At 40.0% G+C, this 18,105-nt stretch overlaps 1 long non-coding RNA gene and 1 other non-coding gene across 2 annotated transcripts; both read right to left on the reverse strand.

Annotated features, from left to right (window-relative positions):
- Window positions 1-1,723: 1,723 nt before the first annotated feature.
- On the reverse strand, window positions 1,724-1,814 carry LOC143523679 (small nucleolar RNA SNORD88). Its single transcript, XR_013133426.1, has one exon. It is a non-coding gene; the product is annotated as a small nucleolar RNA SNORD88 (small nucleolar RNA).
- Window positions 1,815-10,497: 8,683 nt separating this feature from the next.
- LOC143523313 (uncharacterized) lies at window positions 10,498-13,347 on the reverse strand. The gene is made up of 2 exons (XR_013133288.1): window positions 11,189-13,347; window positions 10,498-10,946 (listed from the first exon to the last, which is right to left on the reverse strand). It is a non-coding gene; the product is annotated as an uncharacterized LOC143523313 (long non-coding RNA).
- Window positions 13,348-18,105: the final 4,758 nt, after the last annotated feature.

The raw sequence follows: 18,105 nt of genomic DNA on the forward strand, positions 1-18,105 counted from the left end.
GATATGCTAAGAGATGCCAGAGATAAAAAAAAGATAAAAGATTTACCAGAAATACTATAATTCCTATATTAATTAATAATATTTATAATATTGATAATAATCATTCCAGAGAGTTACCAAATACTGTCACTTTAGTTGAATTAAATCTTTCTAGGTTAAAAAAATGCTTCTGTAATAACCCAGTGCTGTCCAGGGTTGATTTATTTATCTTTGTTCCTTTTAAATGTTCTTTTTATAGAGCTGGTTAGGGAACTCTACCCCTGCAAGCCACAACTGGTTGAGCAGAAGGTGCTTCCTCTGCTCTGGTACCTCCTGGGGACCTCCAGCAACAGTGGTACGGTCCACGGGAGGGGTAGAAGCGTGAGAGGGGCCACTGTCCACCTATGCCAAGCCCTTCATGCCCACATGGGTCCGGCGCTGCTGGACTGCGCTGCTTCCCAACCTTCCAATATCCGCAAGAGCCTAAGAGAGTTTGTGAAGAACCTCCCGATCAACTGAGAGCTGCAAGCCAGACCTCCAGACCAAAATAAAGCCCAACATGGATTCTACTTGAAGATGGAGATGTTTGTGTATTTCTTACTGTGCCTGCACTTTAAATGAAAGAGAGAGGAAGAAAGTCAAACGTTTTTAACATTTTGAATTAGCAGAAAGCTAAATCCTTAAACTCAGAAGTCCTTTTAAATAAGGAGCACAGATTTTAGCGAATCACATCAGGTTTAACATGCCTAGGAGCTCTGCTCTTTTTGCACTTTGAAATACTAACACTTATCATGATAACTGTTGTCATGGTGACTATAGATATATATTGTTCTATGATTGTTATTTTCTGTTGACATATCCTGAGGTAACTGTGCAGAATGTAATTTATCACATGCACAAGGAACAAGGATCTATAGTCTTTTTGTTGTTTGGTATGTGTAATGTGACTTTTCAATGAGGAGTCTTAAAAAATGAAAAAGCTACGACTCACAAAATTACTTTTGTATTCTATAGCCAGGGCTTAATTTGAGCCGGATCCTGCCGGAACAGGATCCAGGAACTCTCATTTTGAAGGGTGTGTTCCGGGAACTGTCTGCCTCGATCCAGTAACTTTCAAGCCTACTAATTATAAGTTATGAAGAAATCTGTATGCACTTCTGCACTTAAACACTTATAAAACACATGTAAATAATTTAAAAGTAATTTATATATACAAATTGGCTTGTTATTTTAACATTTGTGTGCCTAAGCGTTTTGTGATCCGGTGACATTGTGATTTTGTTTTGCGATCCGGTGACATTGTTGGCCTCTGACCCCTTGTCTCATGCCGCTGTTTGCGTTCTGGCATCGTTTGATTTTCAAAGTAAGCACTGTGTATAGCTAATAAGTGTAATGGCACAGTATTAACTTAACTCATTCTGTCAATAAAAGCTTGTTACTCCTATGATTGCAATTATATTTTTGTATGTGATAAAAACAATTGACAAACACATATAAAAACCAGAGGGCAGCAGATCATGTGAAAATATATTTGTGTAATTCTCAACTTTTGGCCATGACTGTAGACCAGGATAATGACACTACAGAATTTCTTCACAGAGCCTCAGCCAGGTGGAGTCAAGTTTCAGGTGGAGTCAAGAGCACACCACCTGAAACAAAATTCAAGACAAAATGAGTCCCGCCTGTATATTTACAAAGTACGGTGATAAAGCTATTGAATCAGTTTCTTTAACATCCCCCCCCCCCCCCCATCAGACTCCACCATGTCAAGAGTAGAGGTGCACTTTTCTCGCCACAGACATTCAGAGCCCAGTGCAAAATCATCACAGGAGGAAACCTTCAGACTCCAGATTCAAGACTTAGTCAATCACGTACCTCATCCCCAGGATGCATGGACGATGTCCCCTGAAAGAGAAAACAATTGTCTTAGATTAACAGTCATGGCCTTTTATTCTGAATTCGTCTTATGCTTGTTTCCCGTGTTAGACATCTGTGACCACTGAATTCTGTAACCAGAGACCACCATGCATGTGTCGTCAAGAAATAAGGTAGGGTCAAATCCTGTTAACTGCACATGGGTACTCAATCGTTGATTGTAGTTTATAAGGAAATTAAAGCTCATTTCAAAATGAATTATTTATTTAGTGTGTATTTCTTGATTAAGATATGTGCTTGTATATACTTAGATATTTGTTAATGACATATTTGGCATTCTTAGCGAGGAGCAAAGTAAAATTTTCATTGTATCTAAGGAAACCTGTTCCCTCTGTGCATGACAAACTCTGAATTTGAAAAGATTAGGTAGGCCTAAATGACGTTTTCACGCATGCAGACAATTATGTTTTACGTTGCATGAAAAAAATCTGTTGATTCTAAAGCTTTTGGTTAAACGTCAGCTTATTCATTTCCTATTTTCTACTAACAAATGCCTAGGGTGGTTCGTACGATTGATAACATTTCTTTTCTGACAAGAAGCAGCACTATCCAACTCCAATATTTATGAGTCTCTTGAACAGAAGTTGATGGTCACCGATACCGGTGCATCACCAGTTAAGGATGCCCTCGCCGGAATACCGAAAGGGTTCGCCCTGAAATATTAATAATCCCCTCAGTCTCTGCCATGTCATTAGTAGAGACGCACTTTTGTCACAATGTACTTTTGGAGCCCAGTGCAAAACATCACGAGAAACTTTATTGGTATATGCACAGTAAAGAAACGTGTTGCTCTGTACAACGAAATAGTAATAAAGGATAAAATAAGCATGCAACATTATGATAAGTATTCATAAATGGAAATGTAAACGAAACAGAAATATAAACTGCTAAGAAGTTTATGTACATACAGTCATTGTGCAGTAGCGAGCTACATTGCTTGTTGTCAGACTGGTATGAAAACCCAATAGACTCAGCACACTTACAAATTGTCTAAACACACTTGGCACTGCCACATAATCTCCTTTCTGCATTTGCCACATGTGAACCTTTTACAAAAACCACAACGCTTAGTGGCACGGTTACTCTTGCAGCCACACTTAACCTGGCACAATGCCCTTTTCCCTGTGTCAGGTGTGGGTTGTTGCTGCTGAAACTCTACCTTGGACACCTCCTTGGCTTCCATATGAGACTGTGCAAGTTCTGTTGCAAGCTTCACCAAGAACTCGGACCGTCTCTCTTTTACCCCAGTGCATGCTTGAAAAAGCACATGTGCATTCAGGCATGAAATGTCAATCATGTTATAAAACACAGCGACTGGCCAACGCCGTGTTCCTGAACGTACACTGTACTTTCGCACCATTTGGTCCATGACATCCACACCACATTTTAGGCTGTTGTAGTCTGTGATTGTGTTTGGCTTTTTTTTTCGGGTGTCTCCAATCTCCACCGTACTGTGCATGCTACTGAGGATGCAGACAGTCTTTTTCCGTCTGGGCGCGTAAACGGTCAGCGTGGCACCAGAGGTTGAAAACACCTGTGTACTAAATTCCTCACGGCCCAAATTCTTTTTGACAGAGTCTGGAAGCTCACGACGAATCTTGTTTACTGTGCCAAGGAGGGTGGTCTTCCGGCCCAGCAACTGCCTTGCTAGTGACAGTGAGGTGAAAAAATTGTCTGTGGTAACAGTTCTTCCTTGGTCCATAAATGGTTCCATAAGCTTCATCACCACATTTTCCGATAGTCTTTCCCCCACGGGACGACTGGAGTCTTTGCCAAGATATGGAATGATGTTGCATACATACTTGGATTTCAGGTCACATGCCACCCAGAACTTTATCCCAAACTTGTCGGGTTTTGTTGCAATGTACTGAAGAAAAGAGCAACGGGTCTTAGTTGGAAAAAGTTGCTCATCTATGGTGATATGCCTTCCTGGGTTGTAACAAGTGATGCAATTGGCAGCGAAAGACCCCCAAACATTAGAGATTGCAGCAAACCGGTCAGTTGCAGCTCGTTCACTGCGTGTGTACTTGTCGTCAAAGTGAAGGTGCTGCATGATGTTCTGGAAGCGGTTTCGCGACATAATCTTGGTGATTAAGGGCACTCCCAGTGTTGTAGACCATGAGTCATGCACCGCTGGAAGGCGCACAACACCTCGCAGGATGAGGATTGCAATGAACGCCTTTAGCTCAGCGAGGGACATGAACCAGTTTTCTTGCTGTGTCTGGCGTGCATGCTGGACAGTCCACCCCTGTATGATCCGAAGCATTTCAATAGAAATGAAACAGAGGAAACTCTCTAAGCGACTCGATACTTTCCGTAGGGCAAAAGCAGTTGGCTCTCCATTCGTGGTATTGCATTTACTTGGGCTTGGATGCACTCAGTCATGTCTTCCGATCTGTTCTTCATGCCACACTGTGCCGCCTTTTGCAGTCTCTGTCAGCCGCCCGTGTGTCTCCACGCGACCCCTCTTTACTGGTGATGAAGTCTCCTCATCTACAGGACCATATGTTTGAGATTTGATTAGTGAAAGGTTGAAATAATGTGAAATTGACAAACATAATATTTGAAACGTAGCCGGCGATTGGCGGGTTCACACACAAATAGGTATTTTGGCCTTAATGGGGGGGGGGGGTGTGCATAAATAAATTAATGTGCACAAAAAGATTCAATTGAGGCACTAAAGGCCCAAAACGATCAAAATGTGTATTGGGAAATTGAGTCAGATCAAAGAACTAAATCACATGCTGAGATCAGCAGTGTGTGTGTGTGTGTGTGTGGGGTCTTATGTATGTACTATTCAGTCAGTTCCAGTATTTGGCAAGTAAATGGAGCCCATGTAATACCATACTGATATTACAGTAATGAAATAAGACATTTTAGTGAAATAAAAGGTTCATTTCTGGTCAAGCAGTGCACCTTTTGTTATGAGATCTAATTGCAAAGTTATTTATCTCATTGATCTGACTCATACAAGACCCTTTATTTGTCTGTATTCTGCATAACCGGATTGCAGCATGAGTTTTTATGATTTCTTAGGTTTTTGGACAATGCAGCGACAGGCCAATTTGAACCAAACTTGGCATACCTGAAGGACCTGTCTATAAAAGGCTTTGAAATTGGGAGTTGATCAACATGTTTATATGAATTATAGCAATATAGGTCATATATGGCCTCAATGATATAATGGGAAAATGGACCCACCTGAAAATAAAAAAAATCCAACAATTTTTAAAAATAGTTTACCTACAGTGTCTACAGATTATGCCCATGCCACTCTTGCCATCATTGGATCAAATTCCTAGGACTAGTTCGAAAAGTGCTATTTTCAAACAATTGATGAATGTGACAAAACTACGCCTTTTTTAATAGGACTTGTAATTGCAAAGTTGTCAGGTGGACTGCAAGGAATCAAAAGAATCAAGTTTCATTTTCCTAAGCAAAGATTTGGAAAAGTTATGCATGATTCACAAATAGTGCCACCTAGTGGCCAAATGTTTCAAAACTGCACAGTGTGACAGTCCTGAGATGTGTGTGAACCCTAAATTGCAAAAATAGGTTTCCCCACACTACGTGTGTGAACCCCAATTATAATTCCAAAACATCTCAAGTATGCCACCTTGGAAGTAATGTAGGATTGTTTTCACACAGCAATACGTGGCATATATATATATATATTTAAATAGTTTATCTTTTGAAAAAATGTCAATAGGTAAAGATATTTCTACATAAATTTATACAATAAACCCTCAACTACTTGAAATAGAATAATATTCGAGTAATTTTAACTTATCCAGATGGTACTTTTTGCAGTGTCTCTTCCAAAAACACAACACCCATAACTGACAAACAAAAATAGGAAATCTTACCAGAAGAGATTTCAGAGTCACTACTCGGATCAAGAGTTATTTCTCCTCCATCAGAGTCACAAGGGTCGACATGGTTGAGGACCACGTCCAAAGCCTGCTGTGTTCTGCAAACCTTTGCCATCTTTGCTTCTAAGTCGAGAGTAAGTGAAATATAGCAACATGGATTTTTATCCACATGTAGGTGGATACATACATAATAGTCATAATAGTTCACACTACCACCCATCACACCCATACCTGTTCACTGTTACCTGGTACCGGCATATTTCGATCTAATGGCTGCAACAACATTAAAAAAATATATAGAACCCATCTCAGTTACCTCCATTCTGTACATTTATAATATTGTAATATAGTACTAGAGTGAGAAACCTTTATTCTATTTTATTTCACCATTTCTTCTCCATCGGAGTCAATGGATCAACACAGTTCATACAATCACCCATCCCCCCCCCCCCGTTTAGCATTACCTAGTAGTGGCTGCATGTACATAAAGGATGGCTTTTATTAGACCTTTATTCTATTTTATTTCACTTAGCATGTAGCCAGATAGGCCATTTACTTTGGTGCAGTTTATTAAAGTCTATGCACTTTATTAACAAGTTTCCTATGTCTGCAGTCATCTCTCTCCATTATTAAACTGACAACGACATTATTTGAACTATAATTCTAAAACATCTCAAGTCTGCCTCCTTTGTACTAATTTTGGATTGTTCTCACTGCAAAAGGAGACATGCTGATTGGTCAAAAATAGCTAAAGTTCTGATTTTTTCTTAAAGGGTTTTTTTCTTCTCCATCTGAGTCAATGTATCAACATAGTTCACACAATCACCCATCCCCCCGTTTAGCATTACCAAGTAGTGGCTGCATGTACATAACAAAGGATGGCCTAAACATTTGGCCTGCGGGCCAGAGTTTGGACACCTCTGCATTAGGCCATCATGTCCATTAGTGCAGTTTTCATTAGCCTGCAGCAAATTCTGAAAATACTAATGAATATGGCCTGCAGCAAATTCTGAAAATACTATTGAATATGGCCTGCAGCAAATTCTGAAAATACTATTGAATATGGCCTGCATAAGGAGCATGAGCTCAACTCTGCCTGGCCTAATGGGATGCAAATGACCCCAGCACTGCCATTTGGCACTCTCTGCTAGAAGGAGTCGTATGAAAATGCTGGTAGTTGCAGTGTTAAAAGATTACAGTACCTTTAACAGTCACTACTACGACAAATTAACAGAATTGTTGTGCATTTGTCAACGTACCAGAGGTGTCACACGTCGAAAAGGCTCTGACAATACGGCTTTTAGCAACGGCAAACATCAACTACGGAATAGAATAGAAAAACCGGTAACGTCTAAACAAATGCTTACCAATTGCTGCAGTGCTTCAACAGCTACTTGCAAGGAGCCCCTTTCCTGCTCAGAAGAAAGATTGAAATGTGGCCAAGACAGGCCAAGATGGTGGTTTTATATTGTGAGTTCTCGAGGACCCTTAGGTATCCTGATGAGGCGCCTATTCAAAACATCAACGAGTGTATCAAAATAAGAGTTCACTGTCACGTCAAACGTTTGTTTGTTTTTGTTTCTGTTGCATGTTTTATGTGTTGTAGTGTGATCACTGTTTTCAGAGTGTTTGTCTGTATATCTTACCTTGTAGGGACTTCTGCAAGTAAGGGCCAGAATAAATGGCATGTAGACATTTGTAATTAAACATTACATGCATCATACAAGTGATTCAAATAAAATAAGTATATATTATATACATATAATATATACATATACAAATGATATATACTATATAATATATATTATATACATATATACAAGGCAAGGCAAAGTTTTTGCAGATGTTGGATGGGAGGACTTGGCAGTTTGGAAGGGTAAGTCCAGTGTGGATTAATACATATTTAGGTGTTCTTTAGGACTTTTAATTTTAACTTATTAAATTGTAACCTTGCTAATTGGGAAGATACATGGAGACATGTTCCAGAGAAGCTCCATGGAGTACTCATTGTGCAAGTTTCAGTGTGACAAAACTTCACATGCTTCACTCTGCTTGTACCCCGAACATGACTGCCGTTTGTGCAGATGGCAACAGAAAACTCTATAGGTTTTGACAGTCAGCAGGGTAAAACTGCTTTATGCATAATAAATGTATGTAAAATGTATGCAACTGTAGGTATCGGGGGCGGACTGGCATACATTACTACCGGGGATTTCCCCGGTGGGCCAAGGGGAAGTATTGTTTCCATTCTAATGGGAGGTAAAAGTTAATATGTTTTACAAAACCCCTTAACCTGGGGGGTATTCCACGAAGCGAGCTAACTCAGTAAGCCGGGCTTTTTAAGACAAGCCTGGCTCATTTTGCTCAAATTCGGTTCCACGAAAGAGGCTAGACTTGAGCCTCGCTCAGTTACTACAGCAACATATACGTTTGAACTAACCTGCTCCGTACCAGGCTAGAGTTGAAGCTTAGCTTAGCGGGACCGCTTCTATTGGCTCAGCAGCGTGATGTCAGTCTCGCCATCCGGGAAACAAAATTGAGGAACAAGGTTCCGCTGCAATTCTATCCATTAAATTGCTGTGGATGTAGCATATCATATCATATATTTTTATACATTTAATGGAGTACTGTAATTATTAGTTTGGAATGATTGCAGGTCATTATTATCAAAATGTAATAATTATATTTCCAAATGCAATTTATATTTCGATCTTCAGAGTACATATTCATTGTTAATCAGCGAGGTTTTTGCACATTTTAATGTATTGGTTTAATCTTAACAAATTCAGGTCAGTGTAAAATGGAATACAGTGTCTAATCGCAGTTATGGTCAACAAACATACATTAGCATAAACACTATATCACAAAAATACAATTCTTTGTACCTGAGTATTAATAATAACTGAGTAATTTAGGTGAAGATACTTTTAGGTATATATTTATCCCCACACTTCCTCTTTTGTGTTCAAATTACAAGCAAATCATATCACTCCGCAATTCACATATGTTCAGTATAAATAATGTAAATGTGTGGTTAACTTAATGGTGCAAAAAGGAAATTGATACAGACAACTACCTTACCAAGATTTTCATACAGGTGATACAAATAATCCAAAATGTATGCTATAAAAGAACAGCTAACAGTGAAGGCTGAAGGCTGATTGACCATGGCATGCCCATTTGTAGAAAATCCAGTAGATGAGGGAGCGTGTATAGTGCACAGAGCATTCATGCTACCAGCTCCAAGGTCATTCCAGGACAGGACAGATCCACTGGGCTTTCCGGATGACTACTTATTTGAGCACTACAGGTTCAGAAGACACAGTATTATATATCTTTGTAAATTACTGGGGCCATATATTGAGAAGAACACTAGACGTAGTAGAGCTCTTACCAAACCCCAAACAGTCTGTATCGCTTTGCACTTCTTTGCCAGCGGCGCATTTCTGTACAGCGTTGGGTATGCAGAACATCTTAGTAAGGCGACGGTCTGCTGCGAAATTCGATAGGTTTGTCTTGCGCTTAAGCGTTTCCTTAATATATTCATTAAATTCCCTGGTCACAGAGGCATCCTTCCCATAAAAGAAGCTTTTTCAGAACAGCAGTAACTTGGAGTTAAATTTATATGACTTTAAAAGAGACTCTTATCCAGAGCACTTACCGAAGTGCTCTGTATTCATCTTGATCAACTATTTCATGCTAAAATTCATTCAATTCAAAACAAATTGAATTCTCCAGGATTTCCAAATGTCATTGGTGCTATAGACTGCACTCACATCAGGATAAAGGCTCCATCTGGACCCATGGAGGCAGACTATGTGAACTGAAAATCATTTCACAGCATCAATGTACAGGTACATGCAAGTTTTGCCCACCCAACAGAAATTGTAAAGCATGTCGCTCCATGGGTTTGAACAACTTTCACCCTTTGTCACTTTTGCCATTGTTCTAGATGGTTTGCACCAGCCAATTTCTATTCTCCAACATTGAAGCAAAATGGCCCGGCTCGGTGCACAATATTTCGTGCCTCCTCACTGGCACAGAGGTTTGCCGAAGGTAAGAATACTCCAACCACACAAAATAGTGCAGATTTGGCCTCAGTGTTTAACTCTACTCCTTATAATTGTAGGTGCTTTTCCTGGCTTACTGCTTGGGGATAGGGGTTACCCCTGCCAACCTTTTCTCCTTACCCCATATGCAGACTCTACAACAGATGCCGAGAGGAGGTTCAATCGTGCACATTCAAAGACAAGGGCATGCATTGAGATGGCATTTGGACAGTTAAAGAGCAGATTTAACTGCTTGCGCCATCTCAGAGTGACCCCTGAGAGAGCCTGTGACATTAAAGCAGCCTGTGCAGTTTTGCACAAGGTGGCAATACTGCAAAAAGGAGTAATGCCAAGAGTGCAGTTGGACTCTCCTGTCTGACCCCTGGATACCTCCCGGACTCTGCCCTCGCCTCTCGACCCTGGACCGCACTGACCACCGCTCCCACGCTACTGCTCTGCACCTGCCATACGTCACTGTGCTCATCGTGTGGCTAGTTACACAGAGTTATCCTAATAAAGATCGTGTTATTCCGCATCAGGATCCCTCTCAGCGTGTTCTATACGTTACAAAGACAGAAGTGTTACCGCCCGGTCTAGGTCAGACGGTAACAGCGAATTAATGTTGGAGTGATTGAGGAGTGAAATATAAAGGGGAACCGACAACACGTTCAATAACATGTATTTGGACCACATGAAAATGCAGAAAATGCAAGATGTAACAAGCATTGGCTTAGCACCACTGACTTCAGGTAGGCCACGCTGAAAACGGGAAAAGAAAACTACCTGGTGCTAAGCGACTTCTTTTAAACTTACACAACAACAACCAAGAAAATAAAAGAGAACACTACATAACAAACACAACTACGCAAAAACAGAAACACAGTCCACCACACACACACACAAGAACAAGGGGCAGTCTAACAAGTCTCGATTACGGTTAGCAGATGTGTATATATATCCAAAGTCATCCCCAAAACAGGGAGATCAAACGAGGAGAGCCTGCCACTCTCTCCTGCCGTCTTCACCCCCAGGAAGCCTTTTGTAGCTGTGGACTGGGACTGACTTGTCAGGCACCACCCAGAACCATGTGACCCCATCATCCCGGGCGCACCTGAAAGAGATTACAACACAACACACATTCCACAGCACATCACGCTCCCTCGGGAGAACAGCACAATCACACAGCAACAACTCATCACGCTCCCGTAAGAGAATAGTACAATGTGTACAGTAATAACTCATCTCGCTCCTGCAAGAGAATAGTACATATCAGGGTACATATCAGGACCTAACAGAAGTATAGTCAAGATTGAGAAGTATTTATTCATGTTGAACTGCATAACTACTACTCACTTGTTCTCTTGTAGAGGTGTGAGCTCTGGACATGGAGGTCTGAGGGTCTTCTCTCTGTTCTTCCATTTCCTTTAAACACAACACAAATCATGAGATCACACAGCACATTACCAGACAGATACATAGACACACACGACTTACAGCTGGCCTTTCTGAACAGGCAGAAATTTCTTTCTGGTTGCTAAAATATTTTATACAGTTATTTAAAATGGTGTTTTACCTTTTCCTGCATATTGGACTAATCAACTGTACTTACCATTCTGGAGTATATTTTTATATTTCACCTTGACCTGCTGCCACGTTCTCTTAACCCCGCTCATGTTACTTCTAAATCAGGAAATTATTAAATAACATTATTAATTTACTATAACACTTTTAAAATGCCAATGAATGGATTAAATTATATGCTCACGCATTTAGTCTGTCTGCAATATTTTGCCAGACAGCTTCTCTGACTTTATGAAAACAGGACGTGTTGCCATTCTTCGTAATAATGTATTTATATTCCTCATACAGACGTATAAGTAGCTCATGTTCAGCAGAAGAAGCAAAAAAGCTGCTCGTTCCTTCAGCTCTTTCGACATTTTCTTGCCTTTTCGAATATCGATTAGTGAGGCTGTGTAAATACTGTGTGCACGCGCATGATCGCCGATTACAAAAGCCTGGCTTGAATTAGCGGGAACAGGTTGCGTCTGGATTTCGTTAGTGGAACGGAACTAGACGGAAGTGAACTGTTTGGTTAACTCAAGCGAGGCTCACTCTAATAAGCGCCGCTTTCATAAGCTCGCTTCGTGGAACAGCCCCCTGTTCTTTGACCATCATGTGTGTTTATTTTTTCTGGTGAGGGAATGTGGGATTTACTGTTGAGGTTCAAAGATACCTGACTGACCCAATAGTTCCACGGTTTATCTCCACCTCTATCAGCTTGCACTGGAATTTTTATGTACACCAGTCTCCTCAGTGCTGTGTGAGGCTTGAAAAATTGTGTCCCAGCACAGTGGAACAAATCCTCTTTTTGAATAAAAACTGAAAACAAAGATGCTAATGTCCACAATCACTAAAATCACTAATAAATCAAACTTGTTTTTCCACAAGCACTTTTGTTATTTTTACATCCATACATAAACATTCACGATATACGTATACATATTAAAAAATGTGATTAATTTTAAAAAGTGTAAAAATAAGAACCCAAACCAGCTAGATATATAAGAAACAACAAATCACAACAAACCAAACAGATTTCCTTTATTGACTTATTGACAAAACGTGAAAAACTTTAATGAAACAATATGGAGTTAAAGGCTAAAAATGAATAAATAAAAGACGCTGCTTTCACTGTCCACCAGATGGCGATAATGTCCACTGCTTCATGAAGTTAACCTTTTTCCGGTACAATGGCCTAGGTGCACGCACCACTTCCTCGTTGGTGTCAGGATGCTACCGTATTTCCGGTTGGTATGCGGAAGTGTCGATGTCATGGCCGAGTCTAAATTCACAAGGTGCCTGTTGGAGTTCCCGAAATTTACCATCAACGATGTGCGTCGTATTGTCAGAGCATCAAGTACAACGACACAGAGTCAACTTGAAAAGGGTTTCAAGTTCTACGTTTCATCCTACCTCTGCAATTTTGAAGGTAAGTGGCCGACGCTAGTTAGCTAGCTAGCCTGAGGTGGCAGTCTAATGAAGTGATGTTGTTTTTAGTAACGAACCAACCTGTCCTAGTACTAGAAATGCCTTTTTAAAACATGTTTGTATTTCTGATGGAAGTATCAGGCAAAAGTAAGGCTAACGAGATAACAGTGAGGGCTCACTGCTACAGATCTATGAAGAAAACAGATACGCCACACCAGCTGAGAGTAGGACTGCTTAAAATGACACGAGTTCTGTTCAGTGTCACGTTCAAAGTTCTGTTGAACAAGTTCAAAAGTGAGTTCAACACAAGTTCAATCTTTTATCCTTGCTCTTACTTCACGTAAGCTGTGATAACCATAGGCATTGGTTTTCAAAGCTTACAATGGTAGCCAAATGCAGAGTAGCTGAGTGGGAATCATTAGCAGTCTATTTTGCCTATAGTAAACAAATGGGAGTTTATTTTACAGTTCGAGCTATTGTTATCTACCTCTATGACTCAAAAGCAGAATATAGTCCACCTCAGCTATTCTTCAAACTGCATTTTCTAAAATCTGTCAATCTGTCTTTCAAATCTTTCATCTTAACTTCTTTATTAACATATGGCTGCAACACTTACACCTATTAACATATTCTGATAACACTCTTCAAGAAGCAGTTGAAGTAAAACCTGCACTGTTCTGTTGTTGGTGGTGGAAACAACAAAATAATATAAATATAAGTAGGCCTGTTTCACTCCTATGTGTAAGCATTTCATCTGGAGTGAAAATGAAGTTTAAATCTAAAATATATTTAGTTTATAGTTGCTCACTGAACTAGTAGATTGAAACATGCACAACACTGTAGAATAGAAAGACAGTATAGCCAAGTGTTTTAAGAGTGATGCAAAACAGCACAAACATTACATGAGACAATAGACAAGTGACATTCACCACTAACAACATGATGGGACAGATATTGCGCCTATTGACATTGCTGTCTTCTTTTCAAGATACTAAATTTTGCCTCTTGTGTATTTCAGATGACATTACATGATTCAATGCCAGTTGTGCTCATTAACAGGGGAATCTGCAACCACTTGGTTGCATTGCTTTTCCAGACTGCTCATTATTCTGAATCTGGCATGTCTGTCGTCCCTCCTGTCCTTTCATGCACACAGACAGAACAGAAGTGGCATAAACCACCAACAATGGTTTGTCTTATTTCATTATTTAATGTTAGTTAATGTATCACAGTCACTTTACTAACACCATCTTTTAAATTAATAGGGGGTGAAGCCTGGACCCGTGGATGCCATGGTTGTCCTAAAGCCAAAACCAGGTGCTACTACAGCCAGTGGAGTTAGGTATGTAGTACCAAATTTAATAGGCAGATTACAGTGTGTGGTTAAAAATATATATGCTTTTGATCATCTGATAAGACGATCTGATCTGTTCTCTTCAAAATTTAATTTAGCTTTGTTGTACTTCAGATTAGTGTTGTCAAAAAAATTGATATATCGATACGTATCGATACTGAACATTCTGAAACGGTACAATACTCGTTTCCCTTAAGTATCGATTCTTTTTACATAAAATGCGCTTTCGTTTGACCCACCCAAGCTGCCGTAATGCACAGGACAGTTTGTAATGCTAATATGGCAGCTTAAGCAAACGCAGTGCTGTTGGATTCGAAGCAGATACAGATGGAAAACTGAAGGACTTGAACAAGCCCGTTTGCAAGCGGTGCTTTTGGAACATTTCAACGAAGGGCGCTAAAGCCTGGTTGAGTGACCATAGCGCTCGACTCCGCGCGCACCTCGTGCGAACCTCCGCGAGCGGTGGAGGCTTTATACTTTCCGCTTTGCAGTGTTGTCCGAAACTATATGTGGTAGTATAAAAGAAACACCCCTCAAAACAGGGGAATGAACACTTACCTGACGAATTTTAATGCTGCTTTGTGTTTCAGGTTTGAAAAGTGCTGCAATTTAGGCTAAAGTACTTGAAAATGTTGAAATTGTAACTACTTCATTTCACAACAAATATCTGTCTGACTGAACAGTTTTCATGTATTACGTTAACAAATACGAGCCTCTTGTAATTCCAGGATGAAACATGAGAGAACGTGAAGACGTTAAGATTGGGCGTTTTGAAAATAAACAACCATTAAATAATGTGATTAAAAGCGCAATATTTCGAATCATTTCGAGTATATGTATAAATATTTAACTTAATTAAGTTTAACGTGCTGGGAAATATTGGTACAAGCGCTTGAATTGAACCCTGCAAACATGACTTTGTTCATTGCGCTGAGGCGCAGCGCGTGCGAAGTTACAAAATTCGAGAGGTGCACGACCTCGCGTGCGCCGCGCTTCAGCGCGATGAACAAAGTCATGTTTGCAGGGTTCATACACCTTGTGGAATTCAAACACTTGTATGTCACTTTCAAGGTCCATTTCAATATTTCCCAGCACGAGCAAAGACACTTTGTCAGATGTTCAAAAGACGTCCACTGAAAAGCCAGAATGAAAGTTTTAGCGACGTCTTTTTTAAACGTCTATTACTGCCGTTCAGTTGCAGTTTTTGCACGTCCTGACATCCAATAAAGGTCCTAGTCAAACGTTCAGATAGAAAACTCGTCATAGACGTTCATGTTAAGTTAAAAGGTTAAGGTCCTAGTCACACTGTCAGATTTTGAACGTCCACCAGACATGCAAAAAAGGGTCTGGACTGACCGACGTGATACAGACTTGATTTTAACGTCTTTCTGACGTCGCATGTTTGTTGGGATAAGTTAAATATTTATACATGTACTTGAAATTATTCGCTTTATCATCACATTATTTAATGGTTGTTTATTTTCAAAACACCCAATCGTAACGTCTTCACGTTCTCTCATGTTTCATCCTGGAATTGCAAGATGCTCGTATTTGTTAACACAAAATAACTGTTCAGTCAGACAGATATTTGTTGTGAAATGAAGTTACAATTTCAAGCATTTTCCAACACCTTTTGTGGCCTTGTCACAGTCACACCTTATTGAAGAGGCACCAAGATCCAAAAGTGCTACACCTGAGTGGCATTCACTTAGGAGAGAAAGAGTAACTGCCTCACATTTCAGAGAGGTGAGCCACGTTAGAGGTCCAGGTGCTGCAGAAAGGATAATCCGAGGGACACGACAAACAGCACATGTGAAGAGGGGACTTGAAATGGAAACAGAGGCCTTAAAGGACTGTGCAGTTCTGAAAAACTTGAACTTAACCAAGTGTGGGCTAGTGATTCATCCAGATGCCTCTTGGCTGGGTGCATCACCTGATGGACTTGTATATGACCCACTTGAGCGTCCATCATTTGGGCTTGTTGAAATTAAGTGCCCAAATGCACAAAGCTATGTAGACTGCAAATTCCTCAAAGTGGCACAAGGCCTACACAAAATGAAGGAGAGCCATTGTTGTTATTGGCAAATCCAGTTCCAGTTATTGATTACTGGTATGCAGTGGTGTGATTTATCTGTGCCCATGATGATATCTTTATGCAGCGAGTTTACAGAGATAGCAGTGTATTAGAAGAGGTGAAAAGGAGGTGTGACATGTTTTTCTTTAACACTTACATGCCAAAATACCTCTCTATGCCCAAGCAATAGAAAATCATAATGAAGACATGAACTCATGAACAATTAAAACAATTTCAATTTATTCTGTCAATTGTATTACTATTGTATTTGTTTCATTTTTTACAAATACAGTAAAAGTTAAGAAATACATAATGTTGTATTGTGTTGTCAATTTTACATATAAAAGGGAAAGCATTTTATACAATTAATCATATTGCACTGTACCTTAACATTGCAGCCAATATTTACAGACTAGCATGACCTAAAGCAGGGGTCGGCAACCTTTTTGACTCGGAGCCACAAAAGCAAAAATAATTGGAAATTTATTTCAGTGACGATGACATGTCACTCAAGCGAACCGAAACTAAATACCGGACATTTGTGAAATTCCACCCGAACATTTTTTTAAGTCTCAAAAATAATATACGGTAATTAAATACTCATTAATTTTATTCAAAAGCTGAGCCGCATCAGAGGGATCAAAGAGCTGCATGCGGCTCCGGAGCCGCGGGTTGCCGACCCCTGACCTTAAAGGGATCATTTTAAGGTTAGAGAAAAAAATAAATAAATAAATCGCCGTAATTCACATTACATCATCTGTCTAATTCTGGATTGAGATTAGCCATTGTTTGCCCAGGCTTTTACCAAGGGGCCATTTTGATAATTCACCAAAAGACAGGCAACAGTAAAAATTTGGTTTATGCTCCCTGTGATTGAAAGGGGGATCACTGTGCTGAATATTTTATGTTCTTTGACTCTGCGAATCACACGCTCAACATGGACTCTCAGTCTTGCAATGGACTGTGACGTTCTGATCTCTGACCTAGACAGTTGAGCTCTCTTTGACAGAAACGTGGGTATGTGGACTTTGCATGGAACGCAGTCTTCAACAAGGAAACCCTTGTCCACCATGATGGCCATAGATGGGTCAAGGAGGGCCACAATGCCAGACTGCTTTAAGATCTCTTTATCACTGATAGCACCTTGATAAAGAGAAGACACAAAGGTCACTGCGCCATGAGGGGCTATCCCAAGCAACCATTTGAATGTACAGTGTGATTTATAAGTGGAAAACACTTCACTCTGAAGGAGAAGGGAATTTGGAGTTTGACATCTCAGTTCTGTGGAATCTAAAATTATTTGAGTGTCAGCGTAGTCCTGAAACACATCTGGGAGGTGAGTTTTCACAGTGTCCACATCTAACCAAACATAAACAGCTCCCAATACAGTATAAAGGAAGTTGGCCCAGGTGTTAATACGACTAACAGTTGACCGATGGATTCTAAATCTATGGGCCAAATCCTTTTGCATCAGTCCCAATGACTGGTAGTACATGAAGAGAAAAATCTCATCAATTGCTTGAAGAACCTGGGGAAAAAATACATTATCCTATTGTCATATTACATTATGACTATCAAAACTTCTTTTGATGTAAAGATTAATTTGAAAATGATGACATAACATGCTTTGTATGGACAACAGGAAAACATTTACCGTTGTACTGGCAGAGTGAGGGACCTGATCAGTCTTCTCAACAGTCCGTGCGCTTGTAACCCGTATGATGATGTGGGTGGCTGGCTCTATTTGCTTCCAAAAGCCCATCAGGTGGGCATGGTTTGCAAATCTGTGGAATATAAAAGTTATATATAAAGTTATATAATCGCTATTTCATTCACAATGTATTTCAGACACCA

This window comes from Brachyhypopomus gauderio, chromosome 9 (assembly GCF_052324685.1).
Source record: "Brachyhypopomus gauderio isolate BG-103 chromosome 9, BGAUD_0.2, whole genome shotgun sequence".
Classification (NCBI taxonomy): Eukaryota; Metazoa; Chordata; class Actinopteri; order Gymnotiformes; family Hypopomidae; genus Brachyhypopomus; species Brachyhypopomus gauderio.